This window comes from Pseudophryne corroboree, chromosome 6 (assembly GCF_028390025.1).
Source record: "Pseudophryne corroboree isolate aPseCor3 chromosome 6, aPseCor3.hap2, whole genome shotgun sequence".
In the NCBI taxonomy this organism is placed as follows: domain Eukaryota; kingdom Metazoa; phylum Chordata; class Amphibia; order Anura; family Myobatrachidae; genus Pseudophryne; species Pseudophryne corroboree.
In genome coordinates this window covers 828,665,013-828,688,229 of record NC_086449.1, presented here as the reverse complement: position 1 = coordinate 828,688,229, position 23,217 = coordinate 828,665,013, and the positions used below count along the sequence as shown (strand labels likewise).

The 23,217-nt window shown below is 49.9% G+C and overlaps 1 protein-coding gene across 8 annotated transcripts in view; it reads left to right on the top strand.

Moving 5' to 3' along the window:
* The window catches only part of CACNA1C (calcium voltage-gated channel subunit alpha1 C), a 510,817-nt gene that overhangs the window by 188,357 nt on the left and 299,243 nt on the right, over positions 1–23,217 (top strand). The gene's annotated exons all lie outside the window — the stretch shown is intronic.

Below are 23,217 nucleotides of genomic sequence, written 5' to 3'. Positions count from 1 at the left end.
CTTTACTTTATTAAATTGCTACTTTGTTCTGTTTTATTTTATTTGCCCTTAGCAGGCTGCAGTGGATTTTACATTAACCCCTTCACTGCGCATCAACTGAGATCTCTTCTTCTCTTCTCCATCACGGGCAACAAAATAACTGATATGGGACGCAATTCCCAAATACCAAAGTATTGGGGTGACATTTAGATATTTACTAAAGGTTAATTTAGATTGATTATTAACGATGAAAAGCGATTTTAAATCAATGTGTTTTCAGGGCTAAAACGCACACTTACTAACATTTAAAGCTTAATATCACATATCTGTTAGTAAATGTGTGTTTTAGCCCATGAAAAAAACAACATTGGTTTAGATGGATTTCCATCGATTTTAAATTGATTTAAAAAAATTGGATAAAAGTTGACTTTTTAGTAAATATACCCCCTAGTCTCTTTCACGCTTGTAGTGACATTGATTTCCCAGGCTCTGATTATGAATCGTAAGTTCTGCAGCGTTCTTGTTACCTATGAGACTGCAAAACAATTCCTCAGATCAGGGATGCTGCAGTAATCCGTAGACAAACCATCTCACATCCGTTATGTATTTTAACAAAATGTACCGATATCGACAAAATACTAAATATTTGTTGCGCCAATTCAGGATAAAACTGATACAACCAATTTCATAAATTCTGGTTCTTGCACCATGTAGAGCATTGAAGAGCATTCGTTGGCTCTACCTGGTCACGCAGATACCCAGCGTCGCAGACCACGTGTCCGCCAGTCCCCGACTTAGCCCTTGTTCCGCATAGCGGCGGTAGCACAGCAGGACGTCTCAGGGGTCTATTTACTAAACCCTGCATGGAGATAAATTAGACGTTGATAAAGTCCCAGCCAGCCAATCAGCTCCTAACTGTCATTTTTCAAATCCAGCCTGTGACATGGCAGTTAGACACTGATTGGCTGATACTTTATCTCCGTACACTTTTATCTCCATCCAAGTCTTAGTAAATAGATCCCTCAGTCTCTATCCTCCATCACACTCCAGCCGGAGAGAGTTAAATGAAAAGTGTTTCTTGACAATGAGGCAGCGGAGGGAGGACAGCAGGTAGATCTAGGTTAATAGGATGAGGGGTCCCGCAGCAAGCCGGGCCTGTCCCAGATCTGGAATCAATTGCTTAGTGCTGGTAAGATCCTTCAGCGCCCGAAGGTCACTCAGTGACAGGGCAATGTCTGGTGCCTGATGGGTCAGTGCTGCGCCCCCTGGGGGTCAGTAATGAATGAAGAAGGAACACGCCGCATGTCGTACAAAGGTGATAAATAAATGACTTACAATTCATTACAGAAGATTAGGTTTAGTGTCTCTCTTCCCCGCCCGCCGGTTCTCCTACTGCGGGGTATACAACATGCGGCCCCCAGCTGCTGTAGAACTACACATCCCATCATGTCCTGCCACCGTTTTTGCATGGCTTCATAGCAAAACTGTGACAGGTCATGCTGTGATGTGTAGTTCCACAACAGCTGGAGCTCCACATGTAGAATAGCCCTGTTCTCTGGGAGCATCTGACCCAGGTCAGCTTTCTCTGAGACCATTGCGGTGCACTGGACCCTAAGCGGCAGCCTAGGTTACCTATAGGATGTCCCAGCGCGGTGCTGACGCTATATGTGGCGCGTTATATCGGTGTAGGTGGATCTACGAGGGTAGTCACCCATTACTGCTACCTCTATGGGGAGATGGCAGACTGGTAGGGCATATGGGAGACCTGGCTGCATAATAGAAGATGGAAGCAGGATTTTTTCTGTCTCAGTCCCCCCCCCCCCCTTTTCTCCTTACAGTTAATCCCAAACCCAGTCTCAACCCAACAGTCCATGTTTTCAGCATATCCCTGCTTCAGCACAGGCGGTAGAGTCAGGATGACTGTGGCACCTATACCGTGGGCGGAAGGCTTATTGCACACTGAATTAGACTTAATATTTAATGTTTGCTCTTGGTCTATATAATATTCCAAGGGAATAATCCCACGGTGTGTTTAGATCTTTGATCCTGGCCCCTGACTGTGTAGGAGGCGCCTGCGTGATGCCGCTGCTAGCTTGGTAGCATGCACTGTAATGTACTAACGAGCCTAACGATTAATCTGCAGCGATAGACAATTAATAGTTGATGCAGTTTATTGGTAAAAGCTCCCCGGTGCACCTAGAACTGCATTTCCCTGCCGGAGTGCGACGTGAAGGCGCAAAGTGTGATCCGTGACAAGCGCAGGTAAGACCCAGAGCTGGTGCAAAATGCAAGATAGCCCTGGAATGCTCTGCAGGCTGATCTTACAGTGTAACCAGCGTCTCTGCCGTGTGTAGCAGAGCCTCCTCGTTACCTGTATAATTACTAAAGTCTCCAGATACTTCTGGTATTAAGGATATGAAGATTATTAGTTTACCAGCCCCGTAGAGTCATTTTGTGCTGATGATTTACATTTAATACCTCCATTAACCCCTCTGGATACTGTCACCCGTTGTCTGCTAACGGCTAGCTCGCTGACCCCTCCAGCTGTGCAGGACTCTGTGCCCCAGCTGTATATTTGGCAGAATATCCCCCAAAACTGCTCCCCGCCAGACCTTACGGAACGTTTCCCCCCTGTACGCAGGGAACAGGTTAAGCGTTTCCAGCTCAGGGCGTTTGGAACATCTCCTATGACCTCTCCGGGAATTTAGCAGAGCATCTCGGGAAGATTCTGCCGTCTGTATCACACCCCGCTCTCAATCCTATTAGGAGACAGCACGCATGCAGAAGCACCGGTCATGCCTGTTGCTAGGCTACAGGCATGACAGCTTGTTAAATTACTGTAAAAATAAGTATAGCACACTTTAACTCTTTGCTGGCAGAAAGGCGAATGGCTGCACTGTCCTGATAGCTCCCCCAGGCAGCGAGCCGTGCCCCACCGCAGACCAGCAATTGCTGCATTTGCTTATCCAAGTGTGAGCAGGATTCCAGGAAAGCAGTTTATATGGGGAGGGTATATTTGATGTAATAAGCTTGGATTGCAGTATCCTACCGATCCCCTCACTCGGCAGCTGGGGGGGGGGGGGGGGGGAGGCGTAGGGGCTTCTCTCTTTCCCGGCACTTTAGGGAGTCTCCAATGCCCCCGGCTCTGACACTCATCGGATGCGCTTCTCAGTTACAGAAGTAGACACGTCGCCCAGTGTTTTATCGTCGTCACTAATTACAGCGGCGGCGGAGCCTAGGGGGACGGCGGCGTGTTTGGGGAACTCGTGAGGATTCTCAGAGATCCCCAATAAAAGCCTCTGGTGAGGATACAGCAGGAAGCAGATAATGATAGTACATCTTGTTTCTAGGCTGGCGCAAGGCGGGGAATCGGAAACCTGGTGAGCTGCACAAGTCCTAGCGGCAATTCCACGTCAGGTTTTCCCTTCAGAGAAGGCCACAAAAGGGATTTTTTGAGCCAAATCCTGGCTACCCCAGTTATAACTACACCCCGGGGTCTCCACAACGGGCCATCATATTCCAGGCTGGCAAGACTGAGTCTGACAGAGGACTTGCGGCCCACTCATGTACACAGGTGAAATGAAGGGCTGGGATAGGGTTAGGATTGGCCGAACCATACAGGCAGAGCGCCACGTATATATATTGCCGCACACTGATTTCCATGGCCTATTTCCTTACCTCCCATTGGCTGGATTTGCTCATGTTTCTGTGGAAAGAGCTGACGCTTGTGCTCCACATTCTCAGTAATGGCTGGTGTCCAGTTCTGCTTTAAAGAGGACCTGTCACCCCTGTAGACAGCCTGCAGATGTGTCGCTGTAGGCCCCTGGGGACCCCCTGCATCCCACAGGTCCCCCACCCTCTGTACACAGAGGTTCCGGCAGTATAACGGAGAGAGGGGCCGCCGGGCGCTGCGCTGTCCTGAAGACATCAGAATACCACAATGGCGGTTTACCCGCATAGACCACATGGCGGATCCAGCCGGATAGTACAGGGACCCTTCCGCACTATGGTAAATGTGTCTCGCATACACTGTAGTGTACCTGAGTTGCGCAGTGCGGTGGATGCAGCGAAAGTGTTATTTTCCCGGGTGTGACGTGTGTTACTCTCATTTAGTCACTACAGAGTCACAGAAAATGTTTCTCCTGACGATGGAAATTACACCATTATTCCCAATCTTATCTGACGTTTTACAGCTCACATAATATCGCGAAGACGTATGAACTGTTATTTGCCTGATGCAGTATCTGTGCTCGCAATCTCACGGCGGAAGTGACAGATTAATATTATGAGTAAAAAAAATACTTTATTCACTGGATTTTTACCGTATTCTATCTATCTATCTATCTATCTATCTATCTATCTATCTATCTATCTATCTATCTATCTATCTATCTATCTATCTATCTATCTACATGGCTGTCAGCGCATGGCTGACAGCCGGCGGCTGTTGTTGCCTAGCGATCGCCTCTGCCTGATTGACAGGCAGAGGCGGTCGCTGGGCGGGAGTGGGCGGCGCTGCCGTTTTGTGGGCGCGGTCCGGCTAACGCAGGCGTGGCCGGACCGTGCGGGGGGCGAGCTGTAGCGGCTGTGTGACGTCATACGCAGCCGCTGCGACCCGGGCAGCAACGAGTAGCTCCCGGCCAGCACGCAAAAGCTGCGCTGGCCGGGAGCTACTCCTGAAGTGCAAAAGCATCGCCGCTGTGCAATGCTTTTGCACTTCTGCGGTGGGGTGCGAGTCTGACATGTGGGGCGGACTAGCCCCGTGCTGGGCGTCCCCCCACATGTCAGTGTGCCCGATCGTAGCCCTGCAAAATTCTGCAGGGCTACGGTCAGGTCTGAATTAGGCCCCATGTGCACTGCAGGTGGGGCAGATGTAACATGTGCAGAGAGAGTTAGAGTTGGGTGGGTTACATTGTTTCTGTGCAGGGTAAATACTGGCTGCTTTATTTTTACACTGCAATTTAGTTTTCAGTTAGAACACACCCCACCCAAATCTAACTCTCTCTGCACATGTTACATCTGCCCCACCTGCAGTGCACATGGTTTTGCCCATCTGAAAAAGGCCCTCATTGTTTTGTATTATTGTCGTAGTTCTTCGCTTCCCTGCGGCCCCGGTGGTAGCTGACGCACGCGGGATTCTTGGCCGGGAGAAGAGGTTTTGTTTCTCGCCTTAAGCAGGGACAGAAGACCAAGTGTGAGGAGGCACCGAATGAATGCGAAGACGGCGGGAATTCAAATCTATAATTAGCTGCCGCTCGGAGTCCCGTGTTGGCTGTGATTGCCTGCGCCTGGATGGGGATGAAAGGTTATCATTCACCTGGTATTATTAGAGCAACGGCACGTCCTCGTGTGTAGGCGGAATAGGGCGACAGAGAACGGGGCTTAACCCCTTTACTGACACCTGTTCCGCAGCACCGCTAGCGGGTATTACGGTGCCTGCGCACCGCGTTTCTCCCTGTACCGTTATCCCATGATGAGATGTTACAGTTATCGCCACGTGTGTCTAACATGACGCAATCTAATCTTTAGCGTTCGGATAGATCACGGTTGGTCGCCTATGAAAATAAATTGCATCTCGGTTGAATGATCCTCAGTACGCAGTGGGCCTGGCGCTGAGTCGCAATTCTGGGCGCTTTCTGCTATCAGATGCGAATTGCGCCCGTAGTGGATTACATTCCCTTAGCAGCCCGCGACGCATGCGCAGTTTTCTAAACATCGTTTGATGCGTTTGCATTTGTGCAACTCAAAATTGTGTTAACAGCTTAATTTCTGCCAACAGTCCCCATTTATTAGTAAAAAATCCGAGCGCCGGTACCGGGGCGCGGCCTTGCGTGACCCTGGTTTAGCTTGCCGGAGCAGAGGCGTGCTGTATTTTGCAGGTGCGCTGTACTTGCTGGACGATGCTTGTGCTGTGTAGCACGGCCTCTGGCGCGCCTGCTGGTTCCTATAAGACGGATCTTCTGCAGCATTTTTCCATTGATTAAATAATCCCACAAATACCACGGAGACATAAGCTGTAATAGCTTTCCTGGCTTAGCTCTGACACCGGTGCTCCATCAATCCAGGACGGGTTCTAAAACGGAATAAGATAGAACGTAATGCAATGAGTGTATTCCCGCCATCTGACCCACGCCCAGCTCTGCGTTGATGGTATATATAGGGTTCGGGTCACCTTTGTGTAGGGTGGGGGAATTCTGCGGGATCTGTGCTCCGTCTTGGTAAAACAGGGTGTGGGCCGAGGTTAGACAAGGAAAGAGTTTAGGGCACAAGCCAAACACAAAACTTTCAGCCTATCAAATATGTCATACGGTGGAAGTTACATTGGAGATGGGGTTTATTCTCACCCGGGGGATCCTTTGGGATGCTAGAGGTCTAGAGAAAATGCCCTCTCAACCCTCCCCAGAAAATGCCTCAGAATTGGGACTTGACGAGACAAGAATGTGGAGGAATTTAGGTCCGATGGAACGAATATTTGCACGCATAGTCCCAGTTCTTCTGGGGAAAAATACCCGATTTCAGGGAAAATGGAGAGACCCCGTCTTACAGCATAATGTCTGACTTCTGTACATAGATGACATGTTCCCTCATTCAGGGATACACAGAATTGACATAGCTCAGAATCAATTTATTGGCCTATCACAGCTGCATGTAAGCTAGACAAGAAAAAGTGTAATTCCCCCAGCACGCTGCAATAGGCCGGCAAAAGAGACTTAGGGGGTCATTCCGACCTGATCGCACTGCGGTACGATCAGGTCAAAACTGCGCATGCGTATGCACCGCAATGCGCAGGCGCATTCTACGGGTACAAAGCGGATCGTTGCTGAGCGATGGATTTAATGAAGAATCCATTCGCACAGCCGATCGCAAGGAGAATGACAGGAAGAAGGCGTCTGTGGGTGTCAACTGACTGTTTTCTGGGAGTGTTTGTAAAAACGTAGGCGTGTCCCAAGTGTTTGCAGGGCGGGTGTCTGACGTCAATTCCGGACACGAACGGGCTGAAGTGATCACCGAGGCTGAGTAAGTCCTGGGCAACTGCACAAAACTTTTTTGTAACGCTCGGCTGCACATGCGATCGCACACTTGCAAAGCAAACATACACTCCCCTATGGGCGGCGACTATCTGATCGCAGCGCTGCAAAAAGGAGCTAGCGAGCGATCAACTTGGAATGACCCCCTTACGTGTGTGTGTGTGCGTGTGTGTAGGGGCGCGTGTCTGCACTGTGTGTATAAATTACAACCAGAAGTTGGGAGGTATGATTTCAATCTCATCTTAATTAATATTATAACGTGTTGCTGGCGACAGATTAACGTATGTACCGTACAAGGAAGACGCCGCCTATAGTAAAAGTGCGCCGATTATAAACGATCCTCTTATATTGCTCTCTCTGTTCCCAGCAGTTCTGTTATTGCAGGAGATATCAGAGACCACCCGCTGAGCCATTTCCTCCTCCCGGGCCTGGGTATAATCTGCATCCCATTCATCAGACCGTATCTCGGACCTCTGCACTGAGTGTGACCTTCCTTGGAATGAGCAATTCCCATGAGTGCGTGTCAGAAATAACTGGCTGGGATGTGACATCAGGAGCTCTGTAATGTGCGCCACACAGCGTAACAGGTGCAAGAAAGCAGGAATATGGGGGGTCATTCCGAGTTGTTCGCTCGCTAGCTGTTTTTAGCAGCCGTGCAAACGCTAAGCCGCCACCCACTGGGAGTGTATTTTAGCTTAGCAGTTTTTATCGCTGAGAGCCTGCAAAAAATTTTTTGGTGTAGTTTGAGAGTAGCTCAAAACCTACTCAGCGCTTGCGATCACTTCAGACTGATTCAGTTCCGGATTTGACATCACACACCCGCCCAGCGTTCGCCCAGCCATGCACGCCTGCGTTTTTCCGAACACTCCCTGAAAACGGTCAGTTGCCACCCAGAAACGCCCACTTCATGTCAATCACTCTGCGGCAACCAGTGCGACTGAAATGCATTGCTAGACCCTGTGCAACACGACATCGTTCGTTGTGCCCGTACGTCACGCGTACGCATTGCGCCGCATACGCATGCGCCAAACTGCCCTTTTTTTATTAGCCTGATCGCTGCGCTGCGAACAAATGCAGCTAGCGATCAACTCGGAATGACCACCATGGAGCTGAATAGGGTTAGTGGGGAATTAGACAGAGACCAGTCAGTTATCACGCTGCAAGCTCATAACGTAAATGTGCATTATATATGCCGCCATCCCAAGCTTGTCACATATAGCATGGGGGGAAGGGGCGGGGGTGATGAATGGGCAGAGCAGGCAGCTGGCTGCAGTGCAGGCACAGTCTTGAGTACACTTGCCCCCATAAACCCCACCCGCCTACTCTTTTACTGCTTGGAGTCCCATCGCCTTAAAAATGGGCCAAAGTATGTTTAGTATATTTTTATTATGCGCTTATACCCACCCAAGGTGTTATTATCACCGGTTAGCTCCAAAATATATGAGCGGTGTCCATACCGTATTACTCTAACTTTTAATAAACATTTATTTTGCTTATGGCCATAATTTGCAGCTGGAGATTGGGCAGATCAGAGGACAGGACAGCGACCGAAGCCGAGAAGACAATAGGGGGTCATTCCGAGTTGATCGCTCGCTAGCAGTTTTTAGCAGCCGTGCAAACGCTATGCCGCCGCCCTCTGGGAGTGTATTTTAGCTTAGCAGAAGTGCAAACGAAAGGATCGCAGAGCGGCTACAATGTTTTTTTGTGCACTTTCAGAGTAGCTTCAGACCTACTCAGCGCTTGCGATCACTTCCGACTGTTCAGTTCCTGTTTTGACATCACAAATACGCCCTGCGTTCGCCCAGCCACGCCTGCGTTTTTCCTGGCACGCCTGCGTTTTTACGAACACTCCCTGAAAACGGTCAGTTGCCACCCAGAAACGCCCTCTTCATGTCAATCACTCTGCGGCCAATAGTGCGACTGAAAAGCTTCACTAGACCCTGTGTGAAACTACATTGGCCGTTGTGAAAGTACGTTGCGCGTGTGCACTGCGCCGCATACGCATGGACAGAAGTGCAGGATTTTTCCTTAATCGCACCGCAGCGAACAATTTCAGCTAGCGATCAACTCGGAATGACCCCCAATGCTCCTAAAGGTCGACAATTTTTTGGAGGTCCTATCTGTTAGTGGCTGCTTACAGACAGACAATTTAAATGGCCGGTTTAAAGGGCCTATGACAGAAATTCTGAGCTGCGCTATTCAGTGAAAACACTGCCGTGATTGATGTAAAGTTCTTGCGAATGATTTGACGCTGTGGGTGGTGCAGTCTGACATACAGGTGGAGGCCGAGATATACTGTAGGTGTTCTTATAATTGGTGTAATAAGAATGTGTCAGTCAGTAAGTAAGCACGCAGGGACGGAGCGTTTCCCCGTCACAGATACCATCGCTCATCTGTCTGGATTGTTTGACTAATTGAGTAATTAGTGACGATTTTGCTGCACGTTATCCACTATCAAACATGAGGCAAAGAGGCCTTATCAGAGCTGGTGGACGAGCTGCCTATCCGCGCGCCCACTTATCTGTGTCGCTGCGCCTCAAGATCAACGCACGCAGTCATTGTCATAATGGTAATGAGCTCCTTAACCATGAGATTAATTCTTGAGGCTGAACGCTAAACAGATTGTTCTTGTGTTTTTTTGTTAGGTTGGGAGTAAATATAGGAAATATCTGTGATATTAGAGGCGGCAGGATGAACGTCTTCAAGGCTAATTTGTGGGGGAGTCATTAAAAAGCAAAGCTGTAATAAGATGTAAAACGGTGTAATAACGTTATTTGCAGAGATAAAGTGATCATCAGTGGTCAGTGGTCTTCTATGTCTTCTCCTTGAGGCCCCCCTTTCTATCCCGTATCCTCCCCCCTGGTCTCCCTTATATACCCTATTTTCTAACCCTGATCTACTCTATTTTATTACCCTGTCTACTCTACCCGATACCCCTTCTATTCCGTTTGCTCCCCCTGATCTCCCTATCTATCCTGTCTCCTCTCCTTGATCCCCCTTTTATCCTTTCTTCCCTTCCTGATCCCCCTTCTGCCTTGTCTCTTCTTTCAGATCCCCTCCTGCTATCTTGTCTACTTTCCCTGATCCCTCTTTTATCCTGTCTACTAGGCACTAGAGGGAGGGTTAGGATCAGGCACTGGTGGGGTGGGGGGGTGGGGGGTGTTAGGGTTAGGCACTAGGGGGAGGGTTAGGGTTAGGCACTAGGAGGAGGATTAGGGTTGGGCACTAGGAGGAGGGTTAGGGTTAGGCACTAGGAGGAGGATTAGGGTTGGGCACTAGTGGGAGGGTTAGGATTAGGCACTAGGAGGAGGTTAGGGTTAGGCACTATAGGAGGATTAGGGTTGGGCATTAGGGGGAGGGTTAGGATTAGGCACTCGGAGGAGGGTTAGGGTTGGGCACTAGGGGGAGGGTTAGGGTTGGGCACTAGGAGGAGGATTACGGTTGGGCACTAGGGGGAGGGTTAGGATTAGGCACTAGGAGGAGGATTAGGGTTGGGCACTAGGGGGAGGGTTAGGGTTAGGCACTAGGAGGAGGATTACGGTTGGGCACTAGGGGGAGGGTTAGGATTAGGCACTCGGAGGAGGGTTAGGGTTGGGCACTAGGGGGAGGGTTAGGGTTGGGCACTAGGAGGAGGATTACGGATGGGCACTAGGGGGAGGGTTAGGATTAGGCACTAGGAGGAGGATTAGGGTTGGGCACTAGGGGGAGGGTTAGGGTTAGGCACTAGGGGGAGGGTTAGGGTTGGGCACTAGGGGGAGGGTTAGGGTTGGGCACTAGGAGGAGGATTACGGTTGGGCACTAGGGGGAGGGTTAGGATTAGGCACTAGGAGGAGGATTAGGGTTGGGCACTAGGGGGAGGGTTAGGGTTAGGCACTAGAGGGAGGGTTAGGATCAGGCACTGGGGAGTTTAGGGTTGGGCACTGGGGGGGGTTAGGGTTGGGCACTGGGGGGGGTGGTTAGAGTAGGGCACTAGAGGGAAGATTATGATTATGCACTAGGAGGAGGGTTAGGATTAGGCACTAGGGGAGGATTAGGGTTGGGCACTAGGGGGAGGGTTAGGGTTAGGCACTAGGAGGAGGTTAGGGTTAGGCACTAGGAGGAGGATTAGGGTTGGGCACTAGGGGGAGGGTTAGGGTTGGGCACTAGGAGGAGGATTAGGGTTGGGCACTAGGAGGAGGATTAGGGTTGGGCACTAGAGGGAGGGTTAGGGTTGGGCACTAGGGGGAGGGTTAGGGACTAGGAGCAGGGTTAGGGTTGGGCACTAGGAGGAGGGTTAGGATTAGGCACTAGGAGGAGGGTTAGGGTTGGGCACTAGGAGGAGGATTATGGTTGGGCACTAGGGGGAGGGTTAGGATTAGGCACTAGGAGGAGGATTAGGGTTGGGCACTAGGGGGAGGGTTAGGGTTAGGCACTAGGAGGAGGATTAGGGTTGTGCACTAGGGGGAGGGTTAGGGTTGGGCACTAGGGGGAGGGTTAGGGTTGTGCACTAGGGGGAGGGTTAGGGTTAGGCACTAGGGGGAGGGTTAGGGTTAGGCACTAGGGGGGGTTAGGGTTAGGCACTAGGAGGAGGATTAGGGTTGGGCACTAGGGGAGGGTTAGGGTTGGGCACTAGGGGGAGGGTTAGGGTTGGGAACTAGGGGGAGGGTTAGGGTTAGGCACTAGGGGGAGAGTTAGGGTTAGGCACTAGGAGGAGGGTTAGGATTAGGCACTAGGGGGAGGGTTAGGGTTAGGCATTAGGGGGAGGGTTAGGGTTAGACACTAGGAAGAGGGTTAGGATTAGGCACTAGGGGCAGAGTTAGGATTAGGCACTAGGGGGAGGGTTAGGGTTAGGCACTAGGAGGAGGTTAGGGTTGGGCACTAGGGGGAGGGTTAGGATTAGGCACTAGAAGGAGGGTTAGGATTGGGCACTAGGGGGAGGTTTAGGATTAGGCACTAGGAGGAGGGTTAGGGTTAGGCACTAGGAGGAGGGTTAGGATTGGGCACTAGGGGGAAGTTTAGGATTAGGCACTAGGAGGAGGGTTAGGGTTAGGCACTAGGGGGAGGGTTAGGGTTAGGCACTAGGGGGAGGGTTAGGGTTAGGCACTAGGAGGAGGGTTAGGATTAGGCACTAGGGGCAGGGTTAGGATTAGGCACTAGGGGAGGGTTAGGGTTGAGCACTAGGGGGAGGGTTCGGTTTGGGCACTAGGGGGAGGTTTAGGATCAGGCACTAGGAGGAGGGTTAGGATTGGGCACTAGGGGGAAGTTTAGGATTAGGCACTAGGAGGAGGGTTAGGGTTAGGCACTAGGGGGAGGGTAAGGGTTAGGCACTAGGGGGAGGGTTAGGGTTAGGCACTAGGAGGAGGGTTAGGATTAGGCACTAGGGGCAGGGTTAGGATTAGGCACTAGGGGAGGGTTAGGGTTGGGCACTAGGGGGAGGGTTAGGGTTGGGCACTAGGGGGAGGTTTAGGATCAGGCATTAGGAGTAGGGTTAGGATTGGGCACTGGGGGGAGGGCTAGGGTTGGGCACTAGGGGGAGGGTTAGGGTTGGGCACTAGGGGGAGGGTTAGGGTTGGGCACTAGGGGGAGGGTTAGGCGCTAGGGGGAGGGTTAGGATTAGGCACTAGGGGGAGGGTTAGGGTTGGACAATAGGGGAAGAGTCAGGATCAGGCACTAGGGGGAGGGTTAGGCACTAGGGGGAGGGTTAGGATTAGGCACTAGGGGGAGGGTTAGGGTTGGGCACTAGGGGGAGGGTTAGGGTTAGGCACTAGGAGGAGGGTTAGGATTAGGCACTAGGGGCAGGGTTAGGATTAGGCACTAGGAGGAGGGTTAGGATTGGGCACTAGGGGGAGGATTAGGATTGGACAATAGGGGAAGAGTCAGGATCAGGCACTAGGGGGAGGGTTAGGCACTAGGGGGAGGGTTAGGGTTAGGCACTAGGGGGAGGGTTAGGGTTAGGCACTAGGAGGAGGGTTAGGGTTGGGCACTAGGGGGATGGTTAGGATTAGGCTCTAGGGGCAGGGTTAGGGCTGGGCACTAGGAGGAGGGTTAGGATTAGGCACTAGGGGAGGGTTAGGGCTGGGCACTAGGAGGAGGGTTAGGATTAGGCACTAGGGGAGGTTTAGGGCTGGGCACTAGGGGGAGGGTTAGGATTAGGCACTAGGGGAGGGTTAGGGCTGGGCACTAGGGGAGGGTTAGGGCTGGGCACTAGGGGGAGGGTTAGGATTAGCCACTAGGGGAGGGTTAGGGCTGGGCACTAGGAGGAGGGGTAGGGTTAGTCACTAGGGGAGGGTTAGAATCAGGCACTAGGGGGATATCTAGGGTTGGGTACTAGGTGAAGGGTTAGGATCACGGACTATGGGGAGGATTAGCGTTGGGCTCTGGGGGGGTTAGGATTGGGCACTAGGGGAGGGTTAGGATTAGGCACTAGGGAGTGGGTTAGGATTAGGCACTAGGGGGAGCGTTAGAATCAGGCAGTGGGGGAGGGTTAGGTCTAGGGTGAAGAGTAGGGTTAAAATAGCAAATAAATAAAGTGTAGACCAGTGGTTCCCAAACGCATTCCTCAAGGCACCACAAAAGTCCAGGTTTCAGGTATATTCCTGCTTGTGCACAGCTTTACAATCTAGCGGACTGGGTACTGATTACGCCACCTGTGCCTGGACTGTTTGGTGCCTTGAGGTTAGGGTTAGGGTTTTTATCCACAAGCCATGCATAATGCTACCATGAATACAACATATGACAGTGGGCGCCATCATTTCCAGTGAGCCCATGCACAGAATGTCAGCATTACGCCGGCAGTGTTACGCTGGCTGTTCCGCCGACTGACTTTTACGCCATTAGAGGAGCCTTGGACGTGCCGTACACTCCCCCCCCCCCCACACACACACTCCCTTCCCAAGTATTATTAAAATCAAAATGAACGCCTGGATTATGGATTTAGCCTGAATGTGCCCTTTGACCTCGTAGCGTGCCGACGCTGGCTCAGGCTGTCAGTGTGCAGGCGGCACTGTGTGTACAGCCGGGGTTCCCCTTATCACAGCACGGGGTGTGGATGGCCCTAATGCTACATTCACCCCTGCCTATGGTACGGTCAGTGTGGTATTGTTAGCCAGTAATGGAAGACAGCGATGTGTGCGCACGGTAAGCTCTGCCGCGGCTGTTTATCACTAGGCCCCTTTATATGGCAATAATAAATCCCTCATTTGGCCATGTATAAAGAAATAAGTATCGCTGGGGAATCTGGGTGATACCCGGCTGCCGCTGTAATCTGGCCGATAACAACTGTAAATAACTTTTTTTTTTCAAATACATTTTTTTGTTATCACCATCCGGAGATGCAATACTTATTGCGTAACGTCCCCAAAGCAGAACACTGAGAATGTTCCCCTGGTAACCAGGGGACGGTCGCAGACCTTGCCGGGCCCTCGTTCATGTGTAGCGGAGTCTGAGCTTTGGCCACGGAGGAGAGTCCATTGATTCGCTTCTGACACGTTGGGTTTGCAGGCTGCGCTGGCAATCCCAGCATCCTCTCTGCGGAGAGCTGTAACTAGGCCAAGCTAACTCTCGGGACAGTAGAGCGGTGGATCAATGCAAATCTAGATCAGACCCTGTGGGTGTCGTGAGTCCAGAACTTCCTATTCTCTCTCTCTCACTCTCTCTCCAGAGAGAGTCCTCATTCACACTGGCAGGGTATGCTGGGACTTGTAGTTCCAGGACAGCTGGAGAGACTCAGGGTCCCTGTCGCAGCCGCTCACCTACGTCTACTCTTTCCGATAGATATCTTTGTATCTCGCCTGAAATCTGTTCCCAGAAGTCGTCCTCCTCTTCCTCTCTGCTTGAGCCGCTTCAAGCGTTTAACATCCTTAAACATCCTCCTCTCATTCTGAGACACGCGCTGAATGATAACGGTGCCGGATTCCGGAGGCTGCTGTGTATTACACCTGGGACTAATATTCTTCTTCCCGGGGGGCGCAGACCAGTTTCCCGCCACTTCCATAGTGCGGCGCTGGCTAATGTCTCATCGCTGTGCTCGGAGCATAGCTGCTGACATTTAAAAAATGCTCTGCGGGATCTCACAGAGTAATAGCGCAGGTATGGGGGGGCACGGTGGCGCCTTTCACTGCGTCACTCACCCCGCGGTTGGTGTATTTTCTTGGAGAGCCGCCCAATATTAAGGAATCTCCTAGACTAAGCGGCAGATTACGCAGGTATGGCGTGGCGCTATTACAGGGGGAATGGTAAAATGGGTTTTTATTTATGTTCCTGTACCCACAATACCTTGTTAATAAATGTGTATATGTGGTGAAGCAGTGGCACAAATACCGCTGGCACAGCCCACCCGGTTGCTGTGGGAGACGGCGATAAGGGAGCCACGGAGATACCCGTGTTTCCCAGACTCCTTTGGGCATGTCCAGCTGTGCGGGAGGCAGAGTGAAGCACTGTTAGGATCTTCAGTTCCAAATCGGGGACCTCCGCTACCTACAGGTAGTTTTCTATGGGGCCTGGCTACAGGTAGTTTGCTATGGGGCCTGGCGATGGCATGGACCAACTGAAAATAAGATCTGCAGCAAATTGTTATTGCCTACTAGGTGTGCAAAATGTGTCACACGTCAGTCTCATTGCGGTTGTGTAACATGGCATGCCGTCGCTGTCAGTGTATACTTACACACCTGCGGAGTCGCTATACCGGCTTGGGGGCCGTAAAATGAAAAACTGTTCTACAATGGGAGTGAGCCCTACATCCACGGAGAGCAGCCATGGGTAATTGTTCTCTAATGAAGGCAGAGACAGGAGCGGCCTGTTGATTAATAAGATATTTTATTTATCACGACAAGACTAAAACATTGCTTCAAAGAGAAGGAGCCTGCGGGTTACGGGGTAATTGCTGGCAGCCTAAGACGAGTGACATTTACAATGGAGCCAGCACCAGGCGCTTATAAAACCTGTTACCTCCGCGCCGGATCGGCCTGTGGAATCTAAACAGATGCAAGTAACATCAGGACTAATGAGCCGCGCCTAGTCTAAGCGGCAAATAAAATGCATCATGAGGTAGAGACATGTAACACACAGAGACGGATGAGGCGTCTGTGCCCCTGGAAATAGATTCTCATCTTTCCCTGTCAGATTATGGAGTCAGACGTGCCAGAGAGCGTTCCTCTTTCCAGAGCCGTAGCTTAGGGGGTCAAACAGACATGGCAGCCACCTCACGGCTGACCTGACAACACACCGTCCATTAAAGGGGAAACACGCACAGGCAATAGGTTGGGTTTATTTTACTTTACAGAACGCACCTATGCAGCTATTGGGCCTTATTCAGAGATGCCACTGCGTTTGCATGCAGCGGCCGCGTCCTTCAGGTCTGCGCACATGCACTGTCCATAGTGCGCGTGCGCGACCCTTGACCATGTGATTGACAGCGGCGGCAGTCGGGGAGGCGTCAACTGGAGGCTGGAGAACGTTTTTTGAAGGGCGGTGGGGGGGGGGGGGAGCTGCATGATGTCAAAATGGCGCCGGAAAGTCTGCCAGTGCGCCAGGCTACGCAGACAGGGGTCGACCGCGAATTGATCCGTCCGCAATTAAATTGTGAACACATCACGGGGCAGCGCAATACACGTGCTGGGTGGCCCTGTGCCGTATGCGGCCACATGCAGCGATCTTAGCAAATGGCACAGGCACAAGAGCTAACTTGCGCATCTTTGCATAAGCGCGGGGGTGGATCGTGGCTGTAGTCCATGAAATTACCGTTTCTTACTGCAAACTGGGCGGCTTCTTTGCCGACGCGCGCAAGAGTACTGTTGATGGGCATGTCTTGGATATGTAGCTAGAGTTCTCTGCTATTCTGAGGCGCAAGTATGGCAAAGAGACGCCTGTTTCAGACAGATCTCTTGCACCCAGTAGGTGGACGTGCCGCTATACTAACGATGACGCTTGCAGCTGCTATACGTTGGATGTCGTGTGAATAGCTACAATAGCGTATGATACTCTGTGTCTGTCACCAGTGTCCAGACTTGCGGCCATTTTGCACATGACTCAGAATCATTGTATGTACAATACTGTAACATATATATATATTTTATATATATATATTGTTTGTGTGTATGTGCGGATAAACTCGACAACTATTGAATTCATTTTGATCGTCTTTCCCAATGAAATATTCCTTGAGATCCTCTGAGTTACATAGGCTATGAATCATTTCGCTATCATTTTAAATGGCTAATTATCAAGCAAAATGAAATTCAAATTAAAAAAATGGTGTGAGGACATCTTGTGGCCAGTAAGTAGAATGCTATTAGGCTACACACACACACACACACACACACACACACACACACACACACACACACACACACACACACACACACACACACACACACACACACACTATCTGTATCTATATTCTATAGATATAAAATTGTTCATTTGTACGTATGTTTGTGATAAACTCGAGAGCTACTGTCCAATTCACAGGTGCGTCGGACCGCTGCAACGGGGATCGCCGGGCAGCGACGGGTTGGTGCGAAAAAGCGATCGCACGGGCGTTCGCAAGGTGACTGACAGGATGAAGGCGTTTGTGGGTAGCAACTGAGCGTTTTCAGGGAGCGTCAGGAAAAATACAAGCGTGTCCATGCGTTTGCAGGGCCCGGACAGGCTGAAGTGATCGCAGTGGCTGAGTACATCCTGGGCTGCACAGAGACTGCACATAATCAGTTTGTGCAGTTCTGCTACACATGCGATCGCACACCTGCACAGCTAAAATACACTCCCCCTGTGGGCGGCGACTATCTGATCACAACAGTGCAAAAATCGCTGCATAGCGATCAGGTCTGAATTACCCCCCACAGGTTATGAATCATCTCGCTATCATGCTAATTGGCTAATTAGCGACCAAAATCATCAACACATTGAATCGTCTATGTTGTCATGCCGCAGAGCAGGTAATGCAGGGGTCAGAGACACACATAGGTAATTGGGGGGGGGGGGGGGCAGGGCGGAGGCACACATGGGTAATTAGACACATAGGGGGGTAAAAATCTAATAGACAGGAGAAAAACAGACACCCACCTGACTTTTCAAACAATTGAATTCCCCCCTTAATGTGGTTTACAATTAATTATTTCCAGACAGTAATTGGTAAACAATGAGAAAATATGAAATCATTTTTACTACAGAAGATAATAACACAGGGGTTAATTCCAAGTTGATCGCAGCAGGAATTCTGTTCGCAATTGGGCAAAACCATGTGCACTGCAGGGGAGGCAGATATAACATGTGCAGAGAGAGTTAGATTTGGGTGTGGTGTGTTCAATCTGCAATCTAATTTGCAGTGTAAAAATAAAGCAGCCAGTATTTACCCTGCACAGAAATAAAATAACCCAAACAAATCTAACTCTCTCTGCAAATGTTATTTTTGCCACACCTGCAGTGCACATGGTTTTGCCCAACTGCTAAAAAATTTCCTGCTGCGATCAACTTGGAATTACACCCACAGACAAGTGAACAAAAAACAATGGGAAAGACAAAACTGTGTCATTGAGACAAATGAATTATCACTCGGCACCGCCGGATAGGCATTGCTGGGGTATGTATAGATGAGGTAAGAACACGGGCACCGAGCTCACTGTTCAGCACAGTGCCACGTCCGCCACGTCCCACACAGTAGGGAAAGTACACAGAAGTTGCGACATGTTTGGCGGCCTTTCCTCGGGAACAGCTGTGATTAGCTCAGTAAAATTGTTGGTTTTCTCGGTTTTTCGCCCATATTTCTGGATGTGCTGGAATTCCTTTGTTGCAGCTGCTGCAATATATGATTATATTCTCCGGCTGTCGCTTCTCCCGGATCCCCATGGCGTTTCTCCTCCCGACACTGCATTAACCATAACATTATTCTGTCTGCCAATCCGATCTCGCGGTCCCATCTCTTTATCCTACCTGACGTCTCTGCCCCGTCCTCTCCCATCCGCTCTAATACAGTCTGAGTACCGCGAAGGAATGTTCCAGCTGAGTTTTTAATAAGTTTATATTTATCAACATTTATTCATCATTTATTTTTATAATTTTATATCGCCAGCGTATTCCATTACGCCGTCTAATGTGGGTTTTCGTTTGTTAGATATAAAACATAAAGATCGATGAATATGTAAATGAAATACCAACAATACAACTACTGAGTTTCTATTCCAGTTTTCCAGAATTAAATTGCGCCGTTTTCACACGCTGGACGTGGACATTTTATAGAAATGTTTCGTTATGGCGGCATTTCTCCTCGCTGAGGGCTCATTATGAGTCTGAGAGGTTTTGCGTGGACGCTAGCGGTGACGTTCTGGATACAGCGCATGTGCAGATGCCAGAAGGAACTTGGCCGGACCCGTCTTTCCGCCAAATTGGGCGTTTCAGGGCGTAAACAGAGCGGTGACAATTTGAGCGCCCCTATATGTGTAACTTTAAGTACGGAGCGTAAAACCGGTGTAACTTGTCTGGTCTGTTTCTGGTTGTCACACTGAATTTCCACCTGCAATCGCTTAGGCTGACTGAATCCACTTGAGTGAAAGACATTTTGACGTCACTAATATATTACACAGATTAGCGGATCGGTGTCTTTATAGGGCCCCCGTGGATGAACGGAGTGTTACACTGTGGGAGAAATGCCGCATTTTCAGCAGTTAATTGTATTTGTCTCTTTGGCTGAAATGAAGCTATATGGACCTGGCACTGGGCGCTGCGCACGCTTACGCTGATCCTGTATACTGTCCTAGTGGCAGGAGCCAGTTCTGTTTGTTAGGTTGATCCAGTATTTTAGTTCTTGAGTTTCACATGAGTGCATTGTTGCAGTAGTCAGTGCGTTGGTGCAGTAGTGAGTACGTTGGTGAGTAGTCAGTTTGTTGTTGCAGTAGTGAGTGCGTTGTTGCAGTAGTGACTATGTTGTTGCGGTAGCGAGTTCATTGTTGCAGTAGTGATTGCATTGTTGCAGTAGTGAGGGCGTTAGTGCAGCAGTCAGTGTGTTGGTGCAGTAGTAAGTGCACTGGTGCAGCAGCGAGTGCGTTGGTGCATTAGTGAGTATGTTGATTAGTAATGAGTGCATTGTTGCAGTAGTGAGTGCATTGTTACAGTAGTGAGTGCGTTGTTGCAGTAGTGAGTGCTTTGATTAGTAACGAGTGCGTTGTTGCAGTAGTGAGTGCGTTGTTGCAGTAGTCAGTGCGTTGGTGCAGTAGTGAGTGCGTTGGTGAGTAGTCAGTTTGTTGTTGCAGTAGTGAGTGCGTTGTTGCAGTAGTGACTGTTGTTGCGGTAGTGAGTGCATTGTTGCAGTAGTTAGTGCATTGTTGCTGTAGTGAGTGTGTTAGTGCAGTAGTGAGGGCGTTAGTGCAGCAGTCAGTGTGTTGGTGCAGTAGTAAGTGCATTGGTGCAGCAGCGAGTGCGTTGGTGCAGTAGTGAGTATGTTGATTAGTAATGAGTGCGTTGTTGCAGTAGTGAGTGCATTGTTACAGTAGTGAGTGCGTTTTGCAGTAGTCAGTGCATTGATTAGTAATGAGTGCGTTGTTGCAGTAGTGAGTGCATTGTTGCAGTAGTCAGTGCGTTGGTGCAGTAGTGAGTGCGTTGGTGCAGTTGTGAGTGCATTGTTGCAGTAGTCAGTGCGTTGATTAAAAATGACTGCGTTGCAGTAGTGAGTGCGTTGTTGCAGTAGTGAATGTGTTGGCGTAGTAGCGAGTGAGTTGTTACAGTAGTGAGTGCGTTGGTGCAGTAGTGAGTGTATTGGTGCAGTAGTGAGTGTATTGGTGCAGTATTGAGTGCATTAGTTCAGTAGTCAGTGCAGTAGTGAGTGCGTTGGTGCAGTAGTGAGTGTATCAGTGCAGTAGTGGGTGTATTGGTGCAGTAGTGAGTACGTTAGTTCAGTAGTCAGTGCGTTGGTGCAGTAGTGAGTGTGTTGGTGCAGTAGTGAGTGCGTTGTTGCAGTAGTGAGTGTATCAGTGCAGTAGTGAGTGTGTTGTTGCAGTAGTGAGTGTATTGGTGCAGTACTGCATGCGTTAGTTCAGTAGTCAGTGCATTAGTGAATGTGTTGTTGCAGTAGTGAGTGCATTGCTGCAGTAGTTAGTGCATTGTTGCAGTAGTGAGTGCATTGTTGCAGTAGTGAGTACATTGGCAAATGATCATACACCTGCCATTCATGCTTTTTGGGAATATCTGGAAACTATCCAGGTACTTTTGATTGAATTATTTGGGCCTCATTCACACCTGCACGCAATTCCGTCTGCATACGGATCTTGCGGCATTTAGGTTATGGCACATGCACGTGTTTAAGTTGTGCATTTCACTTGTAGTTTTAAAAAATTGTTTATCGCTTGGATCTGACACTATAAATGACTGTGACACCATACACGATTGTGTCTCTACAGCCAACTAACTTGTGCTATGATACGTTTATTTTCTTTGTAATGCTACATGCCCTGTAACAAACTTTACATCTAGTCCGCTGTTTTCTGTAACCTGCGACACTCCGGATGTGCCCCTGCGACTGCAGCTGCGGCCAGTGATTGTGTGTTCTATATGGCGCTACGCAGGTTCACACCGGTGTTTGAAATTAATTTTTTAGGGCTAGGAAAACCACTTGTAGACGCCATTTTGTTTCTCTGCGTTTCCTGTTCCTCCTGATGCCAGTAAAATAAAACCCTTGAATGTAATATGTGGATAAATGAAGCCCTGACCAGCGTCAAAAATGTACCGACATGGAACAGGAAGGGGTCAATGTGACGCTGTTCCGTGCACAGTAATCGCGCATCTACACATAAATATGCGCAGTTTCATTTGCTACAGTGATTGTTTTATTTCCACATCTGCTCATCTTCATTTCGCTGGCATTAAACAGTCACGTTACATATTAACGCCAAGATGTACAGGTTCAGCCGCTGGTGCTGCGCCACGGTCCCGCTGGTTATCCGGCGGGACGTTACACAGGTATAAACACTACTTCTGTGTATACGGCTTGTTGTGCGCCCACTGACACCGTAGCGCAGCGTGCCCTTAGAACAAGGTGGTGGTGACTCTATGCCCCAGGTACTCCACTGCCTGTTATTACACGATAGCTCTGTCCCCCTCTCAGTGTCGCCCGGGAGCATCTCTGCCCACCCTCACCAGATCGGAGGCAGTTACCAGAGCAACAGGAAAGAGATTTTGGTCTCCATGGTGATGCCGGGTCATCTTATCTCACCTGGCATTCTCCAGCTGCCCATCAGCTGCTGCACCCTCCTCTGCTACTGCAGGGCGTGTCATGGGCATCAACGCCAAACTTCAGTCTTCATGGCGTTAACCCCTGTTCTGCCGGCGATATTCATGCACCTTGTTATATTCTTTAACCCCCTATTAGGCAGCTGCGGAGTTAATGCTGATTATAGTATCGTCTGATGTATCACTGCTGCAGACTATAGGTAATTCACTAAAGGCAAATGTAAGGCAGGGCATGCTGGGATGTGTAGTTCCACAGCAGCTGGAGTGCCGGATGTTGCCTATCCCTGGTCAATATATGGATTCTCTTTTTGGGGGTCATTCCGAGTTGATCGCTCGCTAGCAGTTTTTAGCAGCCGTGCAAACGCTATGCCGCCGCCCACCTGGGAGTGTATTTTAGCTTCGCAGAAGTGCGATCGCATGTGCAGCCGAGTTCTGCAAAAACAGTTTGTGCAGCTTCTGAGTGGCTCTGAACCTACTCAGCGCTTGCGATCACTTCAGCCTATTCGTGTCCGGATTTGACGTCATACACCGCCCAGCGAACGCCCAGCCACGCCTGCGTTTTTTCAGACACGCCTGCGTTTTTGCAAGCACACCCTGAAAACGGTCAGTTGACACCCAGAAACGCCCCCTTCCTGTCAATCTTCATGCGGCCGTCAGTCCGAAGGAAAACTTTGCTAGAACCTGCACACAACCACAAAGAGCTTCGTACGTCGCGCGTGCGCATTGCGGCCCATACGCATGCGCATAAATGCCGTTTTTTCACCTGATCGCTGCGCTGCGAAAATCGTCAGCGAGCGATCAACTCAGAATGACCCCTTTTGACCTTTGGATCTCCTAAACAAATCAATGTTCTAGTTGCTCACGGAGAAACCCTGATATGCACTTAGCTGCCCGCATTTGCCTGAGGCATTCCTGCCTGAATCAAAGATGGCAGCCAGTGCCTCAGGCACGCCAGCTTGTCACACGGCTGCTATTTTGAGGACGAGCTCTCGCAGATGGCTGGCTTCAGTAGTTG